Raw genomic sequence first — 5907 nt, 5'->3', positions numbered from 1 at the left:
AGACTGTAATCTGTGAACTCAGGTTCTCTGATTGAGAAAGGATTCCACTGGGTCTTTAAACGAAAATAACCAATTCAGAGCAAGAAACATAGTTCATTCCAGACCTTTAACCTCCATATTTGTATTAGATAAGTATTTTAGTCACCTCGGACGTTCTGGATCTTAAGTTATCAAGCAGAAACAAGGCTGAGCTAACGTTAGCAGCAGTCGGCTCGGCAGCCCCTCCGCTGTCCAACAGCGTGGGAGAAGCAGTGATTTTTAAGGTGGAACTGCTTTATTCAGTGTTTTTAGCGGTTTTAATCAGTTTGATTTAAAGAAACCTGCAGAAACAACATATTAATACAATGAATAAACTTGTTTAACTCACCTCTCTGTGCGACCGGCCCTCCGCTGTTATTGGTCGTCTGAGTTGAAGAGTCGTCCATCCGTCCGTCCGTCCGTCCGTCTGTGTTGATGATTCAGCAGTTAAACTCCATCAGGCCTCCATCCATCGATCAATCAACTGATAATCCAACCAACAGCACGGTGAACTTCACTGCGAGAACGTCTGCTGGGATCGTTTTTATTCCCTCAGTCTGTTAAATTCCCCGTTTTTTCCATTAGGTTTGGTGGAAAGAGTCGTCCCTGGAGTCCAGATGAGTAAGGTGCTATAATGGCTAAATGCTAATTATGGAAACCTTAAAATACAGCAGGTGACCTGTTTGTTATATTCGTCTGACAAGGACTGATCAGTTTGTTTCCAAATATCAGGGAGTACTAAAATATTGATCGAATGAGAATAATCAGGTGACATTCTTGGAAAATGTTGCATTTTTAAGTAGTTTTTCAAGTTAAAACATCAGAACTCGACTGATACATCAACAGGCTGATTATTATTATTATTATTATTATTATTATTTTACTGTGAGCTGATATCACAGAAATAACATTTATATGGAAGCAAAAAAAGTGCAAAAATTATTTTAATTATACAAGTAACTGAATATCTAATTTCTTTATTTAAAAACCACCATATTTTATTTTGAAAACATATCTGAGTTTATGTGGTTTGAAATTTTTATTTAAAATTTAAAATTAAAGTGTTTCAGGGTTTTCAGTCGCTTCTAAACTTTTCTTTCTTGGATCATGTGACTTTTTCCATTTTGGTTAAAAGGTTGAGTTCTGAATCTCATCTAGTATCTGTTGGAGTTTTCAATGGATTACATTTTCTATCTGAATCTGTGAAACCTAAAAAACACAAACTTATTTGACAACTCAAAATAGTTTTTAAATTTCAATATTTCTATTTTTTTGTGAAATTGAATTCAATTTTAATGCCATTTTCCAATTTTGGCCTTTTTGTGCTTCCATACATGGCTGATATGCAACAAAAAGTGGCAGAAAAAAGTGTTTTTGGCCAAATTTTTACATATTTTTTTACATATTGATCATTTATATACACATTGTGTTTTGTTTATATAATATATTCCAGGTTTGTTGTTACTGTCAGTTTTGCTTGTTAATGCTCAAATATCCTGTTTTAGGACATAATACATAATATCAGGAGGGATATTTTTGGCTTTTTTCCCTTCTACTATAAATCAGCCTCAGACATCAGTGTCAGTCGAGCTCTAAAACATCCAAAATATTATATCTTTCTATTATAAACTATTATATTGAATCTCTTTTGTGGTTTTCTGCCTAAAAAAATAAACAATTTCACAACCTCAGTTTGGGCTCTGGGAACTTGTGAAGGACGTGTTGTCATTTAAACCTCATTTTAATCCTAAAATATGAAATAATCTGAGTAAAGGTTGGTTGCAGCTCAGTTTGGATCCTCTCAGAGGTGTGTGGACAGCGGGTCAAACATGCGGCTGTAAATACGTCACATTGGCTCATTTGTCCTGTTGTTGGTTGAATCGATGTGTCAGATTCAAACAACATGGAGGCTTCCACAACATGGTGGTTTTCTGGCCTCGCTGATGCCTCGTCTCTTTAGCTTCAGCAGCATCCTTCCCTTCCTGTGGCAGACAATGCAGAAAAGTCTGGAAGGTTGCTATAGAAACTGCATCCGCCGAGGAGACGCAGCGCCGCGGTTCATCCACAAGGTGGCGCTCTCGGTTTGGGGAAGAAAAAAAAACTGCACCTGATTTCATAATATCTTTCCAGGCAGGCTGCTGAGGGTTTAACCTCCTGGAGCCTTTTTTATTTTACATCTGCAGGTGGAACCCAGAACTCTGAGCCCTGATCGTTGTCTTACAGGCGGCTGTTTATAGAACAGAGGTTGGAATCACTGTCGTTTAATTTTAGGATAATTGATTCTTCCAGCCTGCTGCACATGATCTGATCCAGCACTGAGCTCCAACCAGCCTGAATGGAAAATAAACAGGTGTGTGTGTGTGTGTGTGTGTGTGTGTGTGTGTGTGCCACCATGTGCCTCCTTGTGTTGTGTGTGTGTGTTGCCAACCATGTTGGGCCCTGCCTGCGATCACTCTGTAAATTCTAACGTGTAGCATTGGTCCTGGTTGGCTGTGTCTCTGCTATCTGGTGGAACAGAAAGCAAAATGTAAACGTTCAAACTGCATTATTTGTGGTAATTAAGATTACTAAGAACATAAAACTGCTACAACCGGATACAGGGCGTGGCGATTCTGAGGTTGGCTGGTCCGCCCCGACGCGCGTAATGGAAGCAGTTTGATTTAAGCGACTCTCTTTATTCATCTCCGCTTTAATGAATTTCCTGTGATGGCAGAGATTAAGGCCGGCTCGTGGGGGTCTGAACTCAAACGGAGCGCGGGGTGTTTGGGGTGGGATGGCACCTCAAAGGTTCCTCAGCGCGGCGCACTGCTGCGTTTATTTGGGAATCAGACGTAGTTTGAGTTCCCGGCTGTAGGCTTTTTGCGGGCTGCCGTTTGGTGTACTTGATGGAGTCCACGTCTTCGCTGTCGCAGGTACTCGGACTTGGACAGAGGGACGGGTTTGCTTGTCGCCTTTCTTCTTGGAACTCACGAACTGGACTTGGCTGCTGCCGCAGTCACGGTGCGGTGTTTACTGGAACTGGGCTCCTCGGTGCTCCGTCTCGCCGTGGGTAGAAGTAGTTGAAGGTTGAGGACGGCGATGACGGCACCGGGGGCGCGATGGTGAGCACACGGCGATGGCGCACAACGAACCACGATCTCCGGCCGATTGGTGACCGGACACATGTCCCCGTAGCCCCCGTCGTCATGGGTACCACCGCCACCGAGCGTCGGATGCTGCTGAAGCCCGACTCCGGGGTCGGTGCGTTCGCGAAAGTACACCGCGCTGGAGAGAGGGGATGACGCCCGATGGGAAAGAGAAGAAGATGAGCGAGTCCAGCCCTCATGCTGGGCTTGCAGGGTCTTCCCAGGATCTTGGGAGCCCCTCTGGGTGCCTGGAGGCTTTGAGATCCGGCAGACTGCGGACCAGGCGGATTTTTCCTGAGGGGATGGCCAGCGACATGCTGCTCTGCCGGTGTGGGGCCTGGTGCTCCGCGCGAGCCTTCGAGCCCAGGCGTGATGAAGTAGCGGCATGGGAATGGCCACGATGTCGGGATTGGTGGTCATGATGTTCTTGAAGGAGGGGCGGGTTTTGCTCGGCAGGCTTGAGGAACCGGACCAGCAGCTCGGGAAGGAGAAAACCATATGATGCAGAGGGCTCTCCAGCGATGACAGGAACGGGTCGTGAAGCGGGTTGGGCTTCTTTGGCGCGCGGCGGGTTCCGTTCACCCCAGACTGGGCTCCGTCAAACCGTCCGGGCCTCTCCCGGAACTACCGGTTAGAGCTCTCCAGGGCAGGAAGTCAAATGGGGATGAGGATGAAGACGGAGCACGGGACACGGATCGCGATCCCTGGGCGGGTCCGGAAATCTCCGGTTACTGCGAGACAGGAGCCAACCTGCGCTGGAACTCTTGTCAGGCAGGCGGGGCGCTCGTTCCTCGCTAATTGACCCGCCCTCATCCTCCTTAAAAAGTCGTCTATCTAACCTCCTCCCCCAGGTTCGTAGAATGTTGAATCTCTCCATGAATGTCGCACTGGCGCGCACTTTGAGGGGTTCGGACCGCCCCGGGACTGGGGTTGAGTAGTAGGGAGGAGATGGCATCGAAGCTGGGGTCTGTTCTGTCGAAGAAAGTACTCGTTCCTCTGTGGCGGTCGGAGAATGCGCATCTCTTGCGCGGGTCCCCAGGCAGGCGTGGCGGGGAACTGGGGGCGAGGTCTTTTCAGCTTGGTCTCGATTGAGGCGCCCGTGGCCCGGGGACGATGTTGATGACGGGACGCTTCGCTCAGATCGCCTGGTCTTCGACTCTCTCCGGGTCGTAGCACATTCCTGGGCTGGACGCCGGGGCAGTGCCCACAGGTCTATCCAGGTTGCTCTCGGCCACGACTGTCCATCTTTCCGCCCCCGAGGGGCGCGCTTCCCGCAACGCCTCATCCTCTCTGACCCCCGTCCCCTTTGGCGGGCCGGTATTTTGGAAAACCAGCGCTGAGCGCTCTCCGCGTGCCCCTTTCGTCCCCCTCGGTCGTGGTTCGGCGTCAACGTCTGCGGGTGGAGCTTGGTTCTCTTGGCGGATTTTTGTGGTCGCCCCTCCAACCACACGCTCACCTTTCCCGTCCAGCGCCGCCGCTGTAGTCTGGCTCTGCGGCTCTGGCTGGGTTCACAATTGTCGCCTGCGTCTTAAACAGGGTTTGCCCTCCCGAGCTGGGAGGTGTGTGTGTGCACGCTCTTCTCACTAAAAAAATAAGGGGGAATAAAGTGCACACAACGCCACGCACAGTATGCTCGTGATGAGTCTGATCAGCGACCCAGAACCACATGCCAGGAATCATGAGCTGGTGAGAGCGCAGTGGGAGGGATCTGGAGACAGGAGAGGGCGCTGCGTACATGAACTGTTGTTCCGCGTGTGCACGGGCTCGAAGGTTACCATGGGGAGTTGTTGTTCTATGGTGAAATGTGTTGGTGATGGTTTGACATATGAGCATGGCCACGTTGAGCGCAGACAGCTTAAGGGCGCAAAAGGCGTTTTGGAAAGGAGGTTTTAATGCAAGTAAACATTGCGATTTCATTCATATTTGTCTCTAAATGAGATACGTGTGGCTCAGGGGTTCGCTCTCCTCCGTCTACCCATCCTTCATCCACACACTCTTGTGTGTTGGGGTGGTTGTTTTTTTTTTTTTTTTTGTTGATGGGGCAGAAATTGGAGCTTGCCAATGTCACGCCGCAGCGTTTCACTACGTTACCAGCTTATTCCTCGCCCGAGCTGTCCATTAATTGTGCACGGCTTCAGGTTCCTCCATGGGGTGTTCTCGCGGCGGGCGCCGCTGCGCTCGTTGCACGGAAAACCCAGGACGCGACAACTGAGAGTTCCCTCTCCCTTTCTCCCGCTCGCTCTCCCGCTTTCTCTGGGAGAGTTAGAGGTGCAAGGGATGGAAGGTAAACACCGCCGCGCTGTGCAACAAGTAAAAGGACGCACGGGGGGGGGGGTGGGGGGGAAAGCTGGGATGGAAACAAGAGGAAGAAGGGATGAGTTTCTTTGGGTGCCAGCTCAAAAGCAATGACGTGTTTTTTCCTAAAATGCTGGATTTCTCCCAGGGGCCTGCAGGAAGTTTCTTTTCCCATGGAATGGCCCGAGGGAGCTGCGAGGGGGAAAATGGAGGAAAAAATCGAGAGAGAGAGAGTGAGAGAGATGACATGAAAAGGAAAAAACAGATTTGCATGAGAGTCATTCAGAAATTACAACAGAGAGGATTCACTCTGAAAGTTCACACAAAGCACAATAAAAACATTTATAAGACAATAAAAACTCAAAATATTAAATTCACATTTGATTTCTGGCCAACATCTTTCACTCAGATAAACCTATGAACCTCAACTTTGAACCTGAACAGATAAAATGTCATTTTAACCCTTTAA

The 5907-nt window shown here is 48.4% G+C and overlaps 1 long non-coding RNA gene across 1 annotated transcript in view; it reads right to left on the bottom strand.

Annotated features, from left to right (window-relative positions):
* Nucleotides 1-2399, bottom strand: part of LOC118340985 — a 12940-nt gene extending 10541 nt beyond the window's left edge. Inside the window, exon 1 of the long non-coding RNA XR_004797395.1 lies at nt 368-2399. This is a non-coding gene — a long non-coding RNA (uncharacterized LOC118340985). The remainder of the gene's footprint in view (nt 1-367) is intronic.
* Nucleotides 2400-5907: the final 3508 nt, after the last annotated feature.

Source organism: Morone saxatilis, unplaced genomic scaffold (genome assembly GCF_004916995.1).
Source record: "Morone saxatilis isolate NCDOM2014 unplaced genomic scaffold, NCSU_SB_2.0 Contig10, whole genome shotgun sequence".
NCBI lineage: Eukaryota > Metazoa > Chordata > Actinopteri > Moronidae > Morone > Morone saxatilis.
This window is presented reverse-complemented; position numbering and strand designations above follow the sequence as displayed.